General features: G+C 35.7%; 1 long non-coding RNA gene across 1 annotated transcript; it reads left to right on the top strand.

Annotated features, from left to right (window-relative positions):
* Positions 1–17393: 17393 nt before the first annotated feature.
* On the top strand, positions 17394–19436 carry LOC141626638 (uncharacterized). Its single transcript, XR_012536243.1, has 3 exons — positions 17394–17669; positions 18105–18251; positions 19220–19436. It is a non-coding gene; the product is annotated as an uncharacterized LOC141626638 (long non-coding RNA).
* Positions 19437–19900: the final 464 nt, after the last annotated feature.

A 19900-nucleotide genomic window follows, 5' to 3' on the forward strand; every position in this document is an offset into this window, starting at 1 on the left:
ATAGACCGTAGTAAACCTTGACCTGGACCGAAAGGTTGGAAAGGGTGAGACTCGCAGCGATACATTAGGGCACGATAGTGAGGGCGAAAGCTAAGCTATTGTCGCTTTAGGGTGAATTGAGACCGAAAGGAGATATTCGCTACCCCAGAGATCGTATTTGTTTTGACCTGAGACCAGATTGTTAGACTTGATTAATTATGGTGAACCGACTGTCTTAGCTGTTTCCTTTCCCTTAATCTACTCTTTATTTCTCTTGCCCTTCTCTCTTCCCTTTTCTTGCTGTAGTTTAGAAATCATTTTCAAAATCCCATTTGTGACCGAATAAGCGAACCTAGAACAGAAACAATAGCCTTCCTGTGGATTCGACCCTACTTGCCACTAGCTTCTGCTAGTAGTTCTTAGGTAAATTATTTTTGGTGCAGAAACGACCGCATCACCTACCTTTTGCAATTATCCAAGCTCAGCAAACAATGCTAAAATGCTTCCTCGACAAAGTCGTCACCTAATAAAACAATAACACGAAATAATCAATAACTAGTCTAAAAAATTTAGTATATAAAAGTTAACTAATTATGACAACTAAATAGAATCAGCCCCTCAGCCACCAGTTTGGTCGATCGACAGCCCCATAAAGTCAATCGACCTACTTTCTATTCGCCTAATTATGCATACAATGCTACTTACAAATGCATAACAACCTGCAATTACCACAACAACCAGCAATTCCACCTCCACCAACATCCTGCATACCCACAATACACCACCCTACACAACCCTCAAGAGCGTTCCAAGACGACAGCAAAAACAGCCAGAAACAGCCACAAATAGCAGCCATACATGGCTTTCTTACAGCCCCATTATCACTCGTACACCATGTATAAAACGGTTTTAAGATGAGGGAAAAAATGGCATAAAAAATTTGAAACAACTCATCCTAATACACAGTTAAAGCATTGTAATCTAGGCTAACCAAACCCCAATCCATGGTCAAGCAACACATATAAAACCGTCTCAACAAACTATAATTAAAATCCCCAATTCAATTTCTAGGGTTATGTAAATGACATAAACACTGCACTAACTAAGCTAGTAATCAAATTTAAAGGATGATAAGATGATATTACTTACGATCTAAGGATGAATAAACTAGCAACAATTGTCTCAAAAATTAGATCAAAACCTTTTGTTCCCTTCTTCTTCTTGCGTTGTGTACTCGCCTCCCCTCTATGATTCTTCTTTTTTTTTTAGTTGAATGTGAAAATAAGGTAATGGTTATGTTTTTTTTGAGTATTTATATGCTGGCACTTTCGGCTCTCAATATACTCGGCCCACACGAGATAACAAGCTTTGTTTTATTTTTATTTTTTCTTTTTCTAAAACCGTCACTCATAAGTCGTCTCAATTATTAATCCCGACTCTTAATTAAAATATAAAAAGCTAATTAAACATTATAAAATTACGGGTATTACAATATCTCTCATGTGACAAAGAGTCATGGGACATACCTTCCTTAAATATGACTTTAAGGCCATGGCTGCAATCATCTTAACCTTGGGTTTCACCACAAACCCCTGATATTACACTCTAATCCCCTTAGGACCCTTCAAAGACACCTTTTTTTCTGACGACAGTCGATCTTAGCCTTATAGTTATCCAACCAATCCATCCCCACAATGACCTAAAACCCATCTCTAGGAAACTCAAACAAGTCAACTGGTAAATCTATTTGCCCAACCACCATAGACACCCCTTTATACTGAAAGATCATAGATCCATATTAGACTCTCTAATAAAAATAATTTATCTCATAAATTGTTGTTTATGTGATCAACGTAACATGCATGCTAATATGAAAGCATAAAAAGAAAGTATAAGGAAAAACAATTTCCTTACATTGAATATATGGTAAAATGGGCACAAACTAGTTCTCCTTACTAGTTTGTTCTTGAGCTAAAATGATGTGGATGATCCTCCTTGAAAAACCTTCAACTAGAAAGTCTCCTTCAAGTTGCACCCAAGAACTAACCCAAAAATATTAACAAGTATGAACTAGAACTTATTAATATTGTACCCTTGATATTTATTAGAAAATATTACTAACTAATCTTAGTAATATTATTTATGTATACTAACAACTTAGTAGAGAGGATTATTATTTTAGAGAGAAGGTAGATCAATTTTTGTTCACATGCATGAGTAAAAATGAGCTAGCTTGCAAAAATGAACATACAAGATTGATAGTAGTAGTGGAAGTGGCGGATGGAGTGTAGGGAATTAGGGAGTCCACTTGTTTTTATTTTTGTCCAATCTTATATCACATGCAAGTGATCATAAGATGACTTATGGAAGAAACAAAAAGTAAAGTGAAATGATTATGTCTATAATCATCCACTGCACTCCATTTACACGGTCCAATGTCCCATTTACGGGTCCATTTTGGTTCTTATATTTGTCGCACAAATACGTGTAAAGTTTATTTTAAACATCGTATCATGTTTAAATACTTCCATAATAAATACGTCCAATTCACTCCGTAAATATATGTGTACCACTACACATATTATTTACGTACTAATATTAATCACATTAATCAATTAGTACAATTTTAGTAAATTAACAGTTAATTAACTAAAACTCGTTTCCCAAAACTTATTCTTTAATTATCGCATAATTAAATAATAAATGCCGCTCCTCGAGTTCGCAACTCGAAATCTCTCTAAAATTAATCGACTAACCTCTTAGTCTATAAATCAAGGGACTAAACAAATTGTATCTCATACAATTAATTAGTTATCAATTGGGGTTTGTTCCTTTAGGTGTGACCGAAAGGGGTCAGTTGATCACCGCCGTCTCACGACAATAACGTCAAACTCTAGTCAGCCAACCGTTATCGATTTACGTTAATCAACTCGACGAGATCAAATAATTAAATATCTGATGATATTCCATTAATGAGATTTATTATGTTAACGCACTATTGTGGAGGACACTAACTCCAACAATCTCCCACTTGTCCAACGCAAGGTGTGCGCTACCAATTATCTTGTCTGTTTTAATCTCCCACTCAATGCAAGGTGTCTTTCAGGTCGCACTTGCACATGAACACATCGCGAGTGGTTTTCTCGATCGGGAGTGTGACTACCTGACCGGAAAAAATCTCTCACAGATTACTTCCGAGCGTGGCCACGCATTTGTAGTCATTAACTCCTCGAGTGGCCTTGAGATATAGTTACCCAACGTGGGTGGACAATTCTTGTATGCCCTATCTATCCTATTGCACAATACAGATCACCATGACCTAGTAAATGCCCTTTTGGCCTCCTTTCACGGCACGACCAAGGACAAAAACCAAAGTCACTCGGAAGCTGCACTTGCTCAGATAATAGTCTCCAGTCAAAACAATCGACTCATTAGAACATATTAGAGATCCCCGCCACGACCAGGCGTCTATAATAGAACTTAGGGACTCTCTAAATGGTCACTGTCCGACAAAGTGTCACACACTCTGCCTATATAATCGACTAGTCATCACATATGACCTTATGGTGTTGAACAACCATCAATCGACTTACAATCTAGTCACTCCGAGACGTCACCTCATTAAGTGACTAGGGACAAAATACAATGTTCATCTTATTCACTTGAATATTGTTCAACATTGTCTCCACAACTTATTCAGATAAACAAGGTATTCTGGTTTTCAGTCAAACTGAATAATTGAGTTCTTAAAGAAACTCTAACAATGAATGTGATCATCACTTATGTAAATATCAATACTCTATCAAATATTTACATAACGATCTTTAGCAATTAAGGTATACTCTTCAATCACATTGAAATGACATAACCATCATGTCTACCTTATGCCAACGGCTTTGGTTAGAGGATTAGCAACAGTTGCATCACTCTAATTTCCATTGCAATTTTCCTTTGTTCTATGCAATCTTTTCATCACATAGAGCATTTCTAAGTACATGTCTAAACAAGTTTTTAGACTCTGGTTCTAAAGCCAGTCAAACACTCCCACTGTTTTCACAGTCTCTTGGTATAAGATATTCGGCTAACAGAACTACTCTAGTCCCATTAAATTCCGGTTATCAACTATCTCTTTTACAACATCGGATGCTGTAATGTACTTAGCTTTTCGTTCATGATTTGTACGCATAACACTTATACATACACATATTTCATATGACATCTTTTATGTATGACTCCTCATACATATCTTCTTTATACATGTATAACTTCTTATACATATATGTATAACTTCTTATACATATTATTCTTTATGCACATAACACTCTTACATGCTAACCATTCCATAACGAGGCCCATAACATCTTATAAGCATAGGAATGTTTCCGTGTAATCCTTTTACACAAAATTCATAAATTCCTCCAAACTACAAGAGTAAATCCTCAGTGCTTCTCAAGTACTCAAGGATGCTCTTGATAATCATCTAGTGACCCTCACTAGGAAATGATTGGTAATGACTTCTCATATTCTCAATATGATAAGTCCAGATGAGAGAAGCTTTTAGCATATATAATAGATCCTGCAGCGGAAGCACATGAGATCATATTAATTGTTCAACAACTTGAACGAGCCAAGAAATTTATCACATAAGTCTCTTTACTATAATTGTAATATCCATGGAGATCTATCTCATTAGATCTAGATATTTAAGATGCGCCATGCTACTCTCAAGTATTCACTCGAGAATATTTCTAGTCACTAATATGTCAAACACACATTTAGACTAAGAAATATCACCTTATTAGTTACATTTCTAGTCAATAATATGTCAAGCACATATTTAGACTAAGAAACTTACTTTAGCTCCCACTAAAATCCATGTATCATCATGTTATCTCGACACTCGAGTAATACCGTTTGATAGACTACATGATTGAACCCAAAGTTCCAACTCTTTTATGTATATAGATCACAAAAGGGATCTTTCAAGCATGCTAGGCTTCTTAGCATTGATGAAACTTCTCCCAAGGAGAAAGTTTCGTTATCCTTTTGCCTAAACTCATCTTCATGAGAGGCTATATTGCTAAGACCATACGAATTGATAAAGGCATTTGGGTTGTCACAAACTCTCTATAACAAGCCCAAATTTTAAACATCTTATGTAACCTTTATGACAAGATCAAGGTAACCAACCAAAGTATTCACCTTAAGTCAAGTCTCAAAAACATCTCGTGTTTCCTTCCTTATCGCATCGTGTGCAAGGAGATCAATTCGAATTTCATGGTGACACGCCATCACATAGAGTTCATACTATAGAAAAGCCTTTGACGTGGGTTTAAGATTCGTCACTTTTGAAAAATAACGCAATATTATCGCAAAATTATCTCCTTATAACCACTGAGCCACAATAAAGAACGTCTTCTTCCATTATACTCACCACTGAGCCTTAATAAAGAACGTCTTCTTGCATTGTACTCAGTTTGTGGGTCTTGGACTTCCGCAAGTGGGTCTTGGACTTCCGCAAGTTCAAATTTTCTCCCACTCTGTCTTCCAGAAAATGAAAATCTTTCTAGAAAGACAGCATTCTGAGCCACAAACTCTTTGTTCTCGTTTTAGAGGAGTAAAAACCAAGTGGTTCAATTTTTGATAACCCTCACAAATACACAAATTGGTTCTGAACATAAATATTTATGGTCCCAAATGTATAATAATGACAAGTTAGGGACCCTCCCTACCCATATCTCATATGGAGTCATTAAGGCTATTATAGTCGGGTTTTAAACTTTTAGTGAGAAAATAGCTTACAAAATTGCGAAAAACCTCAAACTATATCTCATAAAGTTCGGTTTATATACTTGACTACACCATACTCTATGGTGTCCCAAGGAAAAAGTATTATGTGAACTAGTTCACAATCTTCTTAGTGATTATCAAGGTCATTACTTGATATTACCCATTTGATCTTCAAAGTCAATACTTTGAAACTTCCGATCAACATCTTGATCTTGAAGTGCTTTTGGTATACTACTTCATTTTGAAAATATTCCACGTTTCAAAAATCACTTTTATGTCTTATTAAATAGATATGAGGTTTTCATATCTACTTAACATTACGGTAAAAGTAATCAAGTATGTATATTACCAACTATCGGCCTTACACATTCTTATGTATATGGTCGATCACCTCACTATTGTGTTTCTTTTCTGCAAAAGAAAAACATAATACATGCAGACATACCATAAGACTCACAATCAAATGGTTGTTCAATGTGCTTTTCGTTTACTCGTTTGAAACGAATTTACTTGAGGTTTGATCAATAGGGTTCACTAGATTAGAGACTTTAAAATCTACAAGACAGTTTTAATATTTAGTTTCCGTGAAGAATGTAAAATTCCTCTAACTTGTATGGTCTAAACCAACCACCAAGTTATCATAGGAGTAGGTACAACCTTTTGTTTTAAATCACATGAGTGATGCCTTCTATGTATAAACATAGATGATTACATTCTTTTAAAATCAAATTTAGGTACATTTGTCCTCATCGAAATCATTGCTACTCTAGCACCATTTCGATACAAAAATGTCCTATGCTAGACGTCTTACGTTTTGTCAATTCATGTAAACTTCTTTACAAAGAAATGACCCATACTTAGTATGTCATACCAAGATAGTGGAACTAGCCTATCCATTGAGTAGATATCTCTTTCAACTTTGTTCTATCGCATACATCTAGGGTTGATTCTTCTTAACTCCCACTCACTTTCACATTCCTCTTTGCTTCAATCAAGCAAAAATGAATCTCATGAAGACCTCTCTTCATGTTATTTGTGATATTTTATACACTTAGTAAGAGTGAATTACTATAAAGTGAGTGAAACATGTGGCAAAATCTCAACTTCTTGAGAAATTGAACTACCTAACCGTTCAATTGTTATCATATGCCTAAATTCTTTAGCGCATAAACAATCGATTTGGCTTTTATTGAATTAAGCCATTTGACGGTATTATATTGGAGTATTATTTGTGTTTTTGAAAACGCTTTTCGTAAACATTTAAATTACTCTTGAGTAATTAATATGTCATCATCATGACGGAGGTGTCACTTTCGAAATCAAGACTCTCTTGATAAAATTTGACTCCCTTTTAAACTCGTAATATGAGTTTGCAACATTAAAACCCCTTTTTAAATATGTATGGATGTTAAGTTGTATAATAATCGCAATAATTGTTGTAAGCTTATGTAGATGAATTAGTAAATCATGTTACCAATTATTGCTACCGAATTCCTTCAAAGAAACCGCTTCCTATGAAAGAACGAAACGAGTATAATAATAAATAGAGGATGAAGTGCGCGATGTCATAGTAAATACGTTAAAGAATAAAAATAGGAAAAATTAACATTCAATGTTTTAAAATACTTGTGAAAACATGTTCAACAAGTTTTCCATTTATATAATGACCTCCCACTAAATTATATAAATGATTCCAAGATCCGTCTTTAGACAAAAATAGGCATCGCTTGGGCGAAACATCCCATAATTGTGTAAATTCGATAAGTCGCGTTGACTAATTCTACCTCTAGAACTCTTGGTCGACGAATTTCCTTAAATCCATCTACTAGCCCCGGAACACAAGACCGTCTTATATCCCGTTGAGTCCAACCAATTTTGGCGTGTGATAACCGCTTACCACCCTACTTACCCAAGGTAAAAAGAGAACACCCCGCTTGGGCGAGCGTGGCTCTAATGAACAAGAGATTCATAGGTGTTACTAATTGGTAAGGCTAATCTCAATTTTAGTTATGTGAGAAATCTTGTCAATTTAGTCATAAATTCCTTATAAGTGAATTAATTCGGTGAATGTAAATGACGTGAATTGACAATAGCGAAAATAAAATGCATGTGAATGGCGATTTTGGCATGCGCGAAAATAAAACAAGCAAACGTGTAAGCATATGAATAAATCCTAGTATGGCCACCTAGTTAATAAAAAACTAGTCTATTACATTTCAGAAACCAACTCCTTGGTCCCTTGCCTCTTCATTCCATAAGTGGCTCTTCCTTGTGGGATTTGAAACACCTTCCAAAAATAGACTCTGTCTCGTTGTAATCCGTCTTTTGGAAACGCCGGTAAAAATAACAATTACAAATGAATTACATAGCTATTCCTATTATACATTAATTAATAAAATAAATAAAATTATTAATTAATTACAAACCGACGATACGAGATCGTATTTAATTACGAACAAATCGATATTCCCATTCATTTCGGGTAATAACGATTAAAATTAACTAGGCCATACTAGCTACAAAAAGATAAATACTTTAAATAAATGACAATCATTCATTCAACTTAAATTAATGTGCTTAAAATGCTATAAATATGATGCCAAAATCGCCCTACCTATCATTCATTGGTATCCATCTCGGTTTTTGTGGATTTAATCGATTTTTAACATGTAAAAATCAATAATTAACTCTTAAATCTCATTTAAATCAAAACTAATTGTCCAAACTATTTTGAACCTCAAAATTAGTCCTCACTAATTTTATGACAAATTATTAGTTTGATTTGGTGATAATTTGCTAATTTAATCGATAAAATCATAAAATTTAAGTAAAAATCCAAAATAATTGAAAAATTACCCAAACAATTAAAACAAAAATTTTTAGTATTCTGTAACACTCCCAAGAACACCAAAAAGTCAGAAAAATTGCCCAAAAATTCCGGATAAATTTTGTGAAGAAAAAGATCGATATTTATCGGTTTTTAACCACTAAAACCAATAAACATCAAAACAAAGTGAAAACACACATGCAAAAACACTTTTGACATTTAAATAATATTCTTAAATGTACATAAATTAATCATGGGCAGAATCAAAAATTTCGAAATTATGATTAATTAATTTGACTTTTATCGACTTTTTAATCAAAAAATCAATAAACATGCAAAAGAGTCATGGGACATAGCTTCCTTAAATATGACTTTAAGGCTATAGCTGCAATCATCTTAACCTTGGGCTTCACCACAAACCCCTGATATTACACTCAAATCCCCTTAGGACCCTTCAAAGACACCTTTTTTCTGACGACAGTCGATCTTAGCCTTATAGTTACCCAACCAATCCATCCCCACAATGACCTAAAACCCATCTCTAGGAAACTCAAACAAGTCAACTGGTAAATCTATTTGCCCAACCACCATAGACACCCCTTTATACTGAAAGATCATAGATCCATATTAGACTCTCTAATAAAAATAATTTATCTCATAAATTGTTGTTTATGTGATCTATGTAACATGCATGCTAATATGAAAGCATAAAAAGAAAGTATAAGGAAAAACAATTTCCTTACATTGAATATATGGTAAAATGGGCACAAACTAGTTCTCCTTACTAGTTTGTTCTTGAGCTAAAATGATGTGGATGATCCTCCTTGAAAAACCTTCAACTAGAAAGTCTCCTTCAAGTTGCACCCAAGAACTAACCCAAAAATATTAACAAGTATGAACTAGAACTTATTAATATTGTACCCTTGATATTTATTAGAAAATATTACTAACTAATCTTAGTAATATTATTTATGTATACTAACAACTTAGTACAGAGGATTATTATTTTAGAGAGAAGGTAGATCAATTTTTGTTCACATGCATGAGTAAAAATGAGCTAGCTTGCAAAAATGAACAAACAAGATTGATAGTAGTAGTGGAAGTGGCGGATGGAGTGTAGGGAATTAGGGAGTCCACTTGTTTTTATTTTTGTCCAATCTTATATCACATGCAAGTGATCATAAGATGACTTATGGAAGAAACAACAAGTAAAGTGAAATGATTATGTCTATAATCATCCACTACACTCCATTTACACGGTCCAATGTCCCATTTACGGGTCCATTTTGGTTCTTATATTTGTCGCACAAATACGTGTAAAGTTTATTTTAAACATCGTATCATGTTTAAATACTTCCATAATAAATACGTCCAATTCACTCCGTAAATATACGTGTACCACTACACATATTATTTACGTACTAATATTAATCACATTAATCAATTAGTACAATTTTAGTAAATTAACAGTTAATTAACTAAAACTCGTTTCCCAAAACTTATTATTTAATTATCGCATAATTAAATAATAAATGCCGCTCCTCGAGTTCGCAACTCGAAATCTCTCTATAGGCCCAATCTCCTAATACCCTCCCGCAATCGTAAAGGCAGTACGTAATACGAACTTTACGATTGGAGAATTACAATAAAATCAAAATAAGAAAAATCAATCTTCATCGACTTCTCCGTCTTCATTATCCATCTCCGTCTTCGCAAGGTTGGTAAAATAAACGAGTATTAAGACTCGCTAGAAAATTTCTCGAACAAGAACGTTAATTTTTCGGACTTGTCAAAGGTATGAGTCAATTTGCAGGAACCCTAATCGAACATGACAAATATCAATAAAACGGAAAATTATCCGTTACTTTCAAGATTTGGAGAACGCTAAGTTTTTCGGACTCCAAATTGATTTGAACCACCATTGTGGTGATTTTAATTGCGTAACTCGCCAGTCAATTTTTAGACTACCTTGAACGAATTCGAAAATTAATAATGAAATTTCAAAGAAAGATGGTCAGGAAGATTAATCATGGATCTTAAAATCCCGTGAAATTAAATCACCAGGCATAAAATTTCCACACCATTTGATGTAAGGGACAGATTGAGGAAAACGTATGCAATGTGCTTCACCATTTTTATTTAATTGTTTTTTTTTTAATTCAATACAGAAATTATTATGAAAATCCCACCGGTGGGTGTAAATTTTCGACCACCCACCGGTAAGAATGCGGAAGCGGTTAATAGAGACCTCAAGAAAGAGGCTCTGATACCATGTTAAGATTATAGAGGGAGACTTGCATAAATGATTTGTATTATTGATATGGTGACTTACATGATTATGGTGAGGGTATTTATAATATCTCTCATCCTAGAACTTAACCCTAATTTGGCTAACCCTAATGGTAGTCGGGCCTAGTATAGGCCCAATCTCCTAATAAGTCTTCATTATGGGTCACGAGGTCAGCCATTTGTGTAACACAAGGGTAATCGGCTAATCGGTTAGGGCATGTTACATCCATTGAGGAGACTCCTGATTATGCAACTCTATTCCACTAAATACATTTAATTTCATTTTTTGATGTGTTATAGCAGGGTTTGGATGAAGACTGATGTATTGTGTCATCAACAGTTGGTATTAATGTCGAAAATTTAGACGATGTAAGCCTGTTACAAGAATTTCTTCCTGCCAATAGATCCTCTCTTACTTTTCAAAAGCAAATGCAGGCTACATCAGTTAAACTACCAAGTTACTTATTTGGGAAGCAAAAGCTACTCTATACAAGAACTACTTATAGAAATGAGATGTCTGATTTAGTTGACTTGTTTGACGATGCTTCACCTTTCCGAATGTCAGATGCAATGTTTGTAAATAGCTTTGAAAGAAATAGAACTTAGCTGATCCCAAACGACCCTTAATCGAGACGCCGTGTAAGACACTGCCCTAAATCAGTTAGACCCCCACACAGGTGCTCCTTGGGTTCCGTGGTCACCGATTCCAGGGTTAACGCCTCCTTCCGCACAATGTTGCACACCAAAGGCGGAAGCGGGAACTGTTCTCAGTATTGATAGTATAGAAAAGACGAAATAGAGAAGGAGAAGTTTTGTAGTTTTCTGTGTGTGTAAAACTGAAGGAGGTAGAAGGTTTTTATAACAAACAAGAGGCTCCTCCAACAGTCATAAAAATGAATGCCATTGATTCTGTGAATAAATGGTCATAAATCGTGTAATGAATTCTGTATTGATTGCGGAATAAAATCTCAACAGATTAGAAAAGAATCCGAGGAAAAATTCAGAACAGTAACAAAAAGGGGCCCACCACACCGCGCACGTGTCACGAACACGACCCGAGCCGGATGGACGGCGGCGGCGGCGCGCGCGTGGGGAGACTATAGTTTACCCTCTATAGTCTAGTTAACACTTTTTAACCCTCTTCCATATATAAATACAACACTCCCCCACTATTCTTCCAATGTGGGATAAGTGTTGTTTTACTTAAGCTTTGGAGCAACCAAAACTCCAACAATCCCCCACTTGGTCCAAACTTAAGGAAACGAAAAGAATATAAGAAAAGGCTATAATCAGGTGAACATAGTCTTGAACCTGAAAAATAGAAAGAAATGAGAACAGCTCCCTCGAGTAACTTATGGCACCATGAAAAAACCATGTCTCATGATTGCATTAGAGAATAGCCCACATCTATTCTCATAGGAGGCGGCCAACACTCCACAATCACGTAGGTGAGTCCATCAAGTGTGTACTTTTTTCACTCAAACCGTGAGGTATGGAACTCATTAAGGACTACCACCTGTCCAACCTAACCCTGCAGTAAACAAACATGCTAAAAAGGGATAAACTGAATAACCTCCTTTATTCATCAAAATAAAAGTATACAAGCAATGCTCGACGATTTCGTTTGACCTCATTGAATCTGGTAATCCAGATTGGGTATCCATCGTAAGAGCACTACGTAGGTAGGCTCAATCCCATCTTTTTAGCAGTTTCTGAAACTAGTTTCCTGTTTAAGGCCTTTGTTAGTGGATCAGCAATATTACTTTCCGACCTCACATAATCTAAAGAAATATCCCCAAACTTGATCAAGTTACAAACAATATTATGCCTTAGGCGTATATGCCTACTCTTGCCATTATAAGCCTTATTCTTGGCTACATAAATAGCAGATTGCGAGTCACAATGTAGCGGCACAGATGGCACGGGCTTTGGCCAAAGAGGAATGTCTGCTACTAAACTTCTCAACCATTCTGCTTCTCGACCAGCCAATTCGAGAGCTATAAATTCCGATTCCATTGTAGATCTCGCAATACACGTTTGCTAGGATGACCTCCAAGATACAGCTGCTCCTGCTAAAGTAAAAACATAACCACTGGTAGAGTGTATATCCTTACTCTCCGAGATCCAGTTAGCATCACAATATCTCTCCGAAACTGGAGGAAAACCACAATAAGATAATCCAAAATCAGCTGCACCTTTAAGATATTTAAGCAAACGAACTAATGCACTCCAATGATCATGACCGGGATTATGAGTATATCTACTCAATCTCCCAACAGAATATGCAATGTCAGGACGAGATGAACACATAAGATACAGGACACTACCAAGGATTTTAGCATAACCAGCTTGATCCACACTTTCAGATAAATTCTTTTTTAAATGCACACTAGCATCAAAAGGTGTTCTAGCAGGCTCAACATCAAAATAACCAAACTTCTTTAAAATTTTCTCAACATAGTGAGCTTGACTAAGACAATAACCTTTACTAGTCTTTAAAACTCTTAAACCAAGAATGACATCAACCTCACCCATGTCTTTCATTTCAAAAGAAGTTTTAAGCATGCTTTTAGGAGAATCAATAACATCTAAAGAAGTGCCAAAGATAAGTAAATCATCCACATAAAGTGTTATAATAACACTACCGCTAGCATTGGATTTCACATAGATACATGTATCAGCATCACTAGCTCTAAAACCAAGAGAAACAATCACACTATGAAACTTTTCATACCATTGTTTCGGTGCCTGCTTAAGTCCATACAAAGATTTAACAAGTTTACAAACTTTATGTTCTTGACCAGGCACTATAAAACCATCAGGTTGTTCCATATAAATCTCTTCATCGAGATCACCATTTAAAAACGCAGTTTTCACATCCATCTGATGAAAAAGCAAGTTATACATGGAAACAATAGCAAACACCACTCTAATGGAAGCAATCTTAGTGACCGGGGAATAGGTGTCAAAATAGTCTAAACCAGACTTTTGGGTGAAACCCTTAGCCACCAACCTGGCTTTAAATTTATCAATAGTCCCATCAGCTTTGAGTTTCTTCCTAAACACCCATTTACACCCTATAGGCTTACAACCACGAGGCAGGTCAACAATTTCCCAAGTGTGATTAGACATAATGGACTCAATCTCACTATCAATAGCTTCTTTCCACAAGGAAGCATCAACTGATCTCATAGCCTTATCATAGGTCTTAGGATCCTCCTCCACAATATACATGTCAACCAACTCATCATCTAAATATCTACCATCCTCCTCCATAAGAAAATCAGGCCCAAAAGATTTCTCTACTCTAGGTCTCTTACTCCTTCTCAGTTCTATTGATGGTTTACTAGATGTGTCAACATAGGTTGGGAAGCTACCATCATTATCCTCATGGGAAGAATCATCAAAAGTCAAGTCCTGCCCTAAAGAAGGTTTCAAAGGAAAAAGATCCTCAAAGAAAACAGCATCTCTAGATTCAATAATATTACCGTAAAAACCCGAACTCGCATCTTTGGTCATGAACCTATAGGCTGCACTATTGGAAGCATAACCCACAAAAATTGAGTTAATGGTTTTAGGTCCTATTTTGTCTCTTTTAAAAGCAGGTAAGGCAACCTTGGCTAGACATCCCCAAACTTTTAGAAACCTCAAATTAGGTGGATAACCCTTCCAAATCTCATAAGGTGTCACATTAAGTTTCTTATGAGGTACACGGTTTAAAACATGACAGGCAGATAGGATAGCTTCCCCCCACATAAAATCAGATAATCCAGAAGATAGTAACATAGCATTCATCATATCCTTTAATGTTCTATTTTTTCTCTCGGCTACACCATTTTGTTCGGAGGTATACGGGGCTGAAAACTCATGTATAATACCATTTTTCTGACAAAAATCCACCAAAAAATCAGATTTGTATTCTCCACCATGATCAGACCTTACACGCTTAATCTTCCTATCAAGTTGATTTTCAACCTCAGCCTTATAAATAATAAACATATCCTCAGCCTCATTTTTATTCCTTAACAAATAAACCTTAGTATATCTCGAACAATCATCCATAAAGGTTATATAATATCTTTTACCTCCCTTACTCTCACAATTTTTATAATCAGCCAAGTCGGTGTGAATAAGTTCTAACAATTCGGTTTGCCTTTTGGTCACTTCCTTAAAAAGTTTCTTAGACTGCTTCGCTTCCACGCATACTTAACATTTATCCATGTCATAAGAAATCAAATTAGGCAACAAATTCATTGTTTTCATGCGTTTAATGGATTTAGTGTTAACATGCCCAAGTCTAGAATGCCAAATATCAATGGACTCAACGATATAAGCAGAAGAAGTAGATGCATTCATTTCAACATCAAGAACAAACAGACCACCATTACAAAAACCTTTACCAACAAACTGACCATTCTTAGACATGACTAACTTATCAGACTCAAAAGTAAGTTTAAGACCAGCCTTATTAAGTAAAGCACCAGAGATTAAATTTCTACGCATATCAGGCACATAGAGCACATTTTCAAGAGCTAAAACTTTGCCAGAAGTGAGTTTCAGGTGCACCTTGCCAATGCCGAGGACTGGAACCTTGTTGGAGTTTCCAACATATACTACATCTTTCTCATCAACATCTTTGAGCTCCTTGTAAAGATCCTTGTTGGTGCAAATATGGCGTGTAGCTCCTATGTCAACAATCCATTCCACCAAGCTTCCGACCAGATTAATCTCGGACACCATTGCAGCAATTATATCATCACCCTCACTTGAGCCTTCAACAACATTAGCTTGTGGCTTGTTGGATTTGTAATTTTTGTAGCCACCACGCTGATTGTTGTCTCTCTTTTGGAATTTCCCACCATGTGCATTGTTGCGATTCCCTTGATTTTGTTGTCTTTCTTCATAAGCTTTCTTGGCCTTGCACTTGAAAGCGGGATGACCGGGCTTGTCACACCACCAGCAATTTCCTCTCATTGTCTTTATTGATTTATCAGAATTCTGTGGTTTGTTGTATTGATCATAGCTCCTCTTGTTTGTACATGTGTTCCTGTATTCAACAACATTAGCCTTAACGGTGTTAGTAGCATTAGTCCTGGCACGATCCTGGCTCCTTGTGGCATCCTCAATTTTGATATGACCAATCAGCTCCTGCAACTTCATGTCTTTCTTCTTATGCCTCAGATGTTTCTTATACTCATCCCAACCAGGAGAAGGCAATTTCTCAATCAGAACATTAGCCTGCATATACTCGCACAACACCATCCCTTCACCAATAATTTCAGAAACCATATTTTCGTACTCATGTATTTGATCCATTATAGGTTTGCCATCAGTAATCTGAAATTTTAACCATCCTGCTACTGCATATTTCTTAGTACCGAAATCATCAGTACCATATTTAGTTTCCAAAGCATCCCAAATTCCTTTAGCAGTCTTAGTTTTTGCAGTAGATGTCAAACAAATTATCGACCATATAATGTAACATGACACCTTTAACAGTCTTATTGTCTTTAGCAAATTTAGGATCGGGTTTGACAACTTCAGACGAACTAGACTCTTCAGTGGATTGTGGTTCTTGAAATAGCACATAGTCAATCTCATATTGCGAGAAATAAAAAAGAATTTTTTCAGACCATCTCCTATAATTTTTCCCATCTAATGGTTCCATCTTACTAAGGTCAGGAACAATTCTGTGTGGCATTGTGAAATTGTTAACAGGGACATTAGGAGTAACATAAACAATTTCTCGATTGACATTAGAATCGTCAGAATTTCCGGATGGGTTTGTCATTGTTTAAAAAAAAGAATAAAACAGTAGACAAAACAAGGATCAGAAAAGTTCTTGTAACTGATTTAGATTGAAAGAAATAGAACTTAGCTGATCCGAAACGACCCTTAATCGAGACGTCGTGTAAGACACTGCCCTAAATCAGTTAGACCCCCACACAGGTGCTCCTTGGGTTCCGTGGTCACCGATTCCAGGGTTAACGCCTCCTTCCGCACAATGTTGCACACCAAAGGCGGAAGCGGGAACTGTTCTCAGTATTGATAGTATAGAAAAGACGAAATAGAGAAGGAGAAGTTTTGTAGTTTTCTGTGTGTGTAAAACTGAAAGAGGTAGAAGGTTTTTATAGCAAACAAGAGGCTCCTCCAACAGTCAAAAAAATGAATGCCATTGATTCTGTGAATAAATGGTCATAAATCGTGTAATGAATTCTGTATTGATTGCGGAATAAAATCTCAACAGATTAGAAAAGAATCCGAGGAAAAATTCAGACCAGTAGCAAAAAGGGGCCCACCGCGCACATGCCACGAGCCGAGCCGAGCCGGACGGCGGCGGCTTGCGCGTGGGAAGACTATAGTCTACCCTCTATAGTCTAGTTAACACTTGTTAACCCTCTTCCATATATAAATACAACACTCCCCCACTATTCTTCCAATGTGGGATAAGTGTTGTTTTACTTAAGCTTTGGAGCAACCAAAACTCCAACAAGCTTGTCTAAAGAGACAGAAAATTCCTAAGATAGAACCTGGTTTTACTGAGCACAAAAGGAGTACCTGTGAGAAAACATCAGTAATCAAAGAAACTCTATCAAAATGCTCTAGAGGAAAATCTATTTTAACAGAAAAATATCAAGATAATTTGGATATAAAAAAGGAAGGTTCCTTAGAGATTGGTGGCAATATGACCTCTCGAGAAAGGGCAACCAACCAGGTAAACCTGGATAGCCATTTTGCTTCTACTCTGAATGACAAAGCTAAAGGACAAAATTTTCTAATTCAGGTTTGCTTTCTGTGTAATTATGCGTATATAGCTACTTCTTCTCATTCTGTTAGGAGCTTTGGTTCTAAATAATCAAACAGAAATAGGTTGATTGATCATATTTGTTCATTAGACAGAAATAAAATATTTGCACCTTGGAAAGTTTTACTTACCTTTTGAGTTGATTGTCCACTGTAAAGTACGAAAATAAGTTGATTCTTCTACTTTTTTTTTTGAATGACAAAATGAAATGGATGATGTTGCCTCAGTTTCAGGATGTATATAAATTTTCATGCTGTTAATTTCTCCTACATATCTAAAGAGTATATTTTCTATGTAAGACAACAAATGGAGTAGCTGATCTCAGGGTTCCACTGCCATTAGACAGTAGTCCAGTATCTTTACATAGCATGTTTGTTCCCTTTTTGTATGAACAATATTGATATATACTTGCAGGTTCAAGAAATACTTGATAAGTCAGAATATAAAGAATTTCTTGGCTATCTGAAGGCACTGAAATCACAAGCCATAGCTATTAGTCCTGTTTTGCAATCAATCGTGAAACTTTTTTTTTGGGCAAAATAGGCACTCTCTTCTATCAAGGTAATAGTTTCTTTATGGTAGCATCACTGTCATCTTACCAAAGGCATTTACATACCATAGCATGAAAGGTTGATTGATTTAAAAAATTGAACATAGTAGCCCTTTTGTGCTTTGTGCCATCATATACGGAGTATGTTACAATGTTGGTGCATTGCCTCATGAAATCTTTGTATTTGTGTCCTCTGTGGAAATCAAAAGCTTAACGAATACAGTTCATAAAACCATCTTTCAAGACAAGAACTAAAACACAGTGCCTAGGACTTTTTTTTTTTATTTTTTTTATTTCATGGTTGAAATTGTGCTTCTACTGAAGCACAATTTTGTACCTGGGGGTTGATTATGAAGTTGTAGCTCTCCAAATGATGTATTAATGCATCGTTTCCTAATACTTGTGCATTGTCGAGGGTCAATCTCAAGGAAGCAAAGTTTTACATTTCCAATCTTTATCTTTAGTGCTTTGCATTCTCTTGTGTTATGCTCTCATAAGGAGCATAGTCAATTTGGGTGGGTAAAATATGCGCTCACATTAGGTGTAAATTAGTTGTGAGAGGGCAACAATCACTACTCAGTCTCGAGATGGTACCCATCTAATTTTGTTACATTTTTTTCGAGCTCGTGGTGGTTGTGCCTATATTGTTGTTTGGACTCCCATTAGTTTCGAGTAATTCTCTTTCTAGCGGTTTAACGTGGAAATCAAACCATCAGCTCAAATATGAATTAAATACAATTCAAACGCAGGTAGTACTTGATCCATTCAGCTATCGAACCTCACCTGTAAATTTTATTACAGTCATTTGCATCTTATTTCCCTTTCCATTCTGTTAGGTTGGGGATATGCTTGGAGTCTTGTATGAGACCATCTTACATCACATAAGACCCTACTTAAATAATTTATACATAATTATAGCTGATGGAGTGGTCCCATGTGCAATAATCTCTCATTCGAATTCTGTGCGGAAAAAGTTTAGGGTTGTAAGTCTGTCAGCATCAATGAGTTTTTGAAGCCAGTTGATGGAGAGAAGTACTACAGTCCTAGTGGTAGAGGCAGGGAATGCGGTCGTGGTCCACGTGGTGGTGGTGGTCATAATGGTTGAAATGACTTTTTTTATAATTTATTCTCTGAATCCTCTACCTTGTTTCGTGAATCCTAGAGATTATATTGTGAAGCTAGAAGGGAAAACAAAAATTGTATATTATATTCATAAGTTCTAATTTATAATGGCCTTTTTTATGATGAGTTTTTTTTTATAATTTATTCGCAACGAGTTTATACGCAATGAGTTTTTTTTTTATAATTATAATGAACTTTTTTATAATTTATTCTGTGAATCCTAGAGATTATATTGATAAATTATATAATAATTGTATATTTATATTTGTTCATCTATGTGGGACTCGAACCCACACCTTGCGCAATAGCACAATGCTCTACCTTTTGAGCTAATAGATGATATAGTACAAATAGTAAATTATGCATCAACAAATAACAAACATATAATACATAAACCTAATAGATGACAGCCCTAGATCTCGACAACCCCAGATTTGCTCATCTCCAATAGGCTAATTCAGGTACAAAAAAAATCAAATTATTAACAAGTTTGTCACTTTGTACGCATATTGAGTACTGAATGTCTAAGCATATCTAA

Source organism: Silene latifolia, chromosome Y, assembly GCF_048544455.1.
Source record: "Silene latifolia isolate original U9 population chromosome Y, ASM4854445v1, whole genome shotgun sequence".
Taxonomy (NCBI): Eukaryota; Viridiplantae; Streptophyta; class Magnoliopsida; order Caryophyllales; family Caryophyllaceae; genus Silene; species Silene latifolia.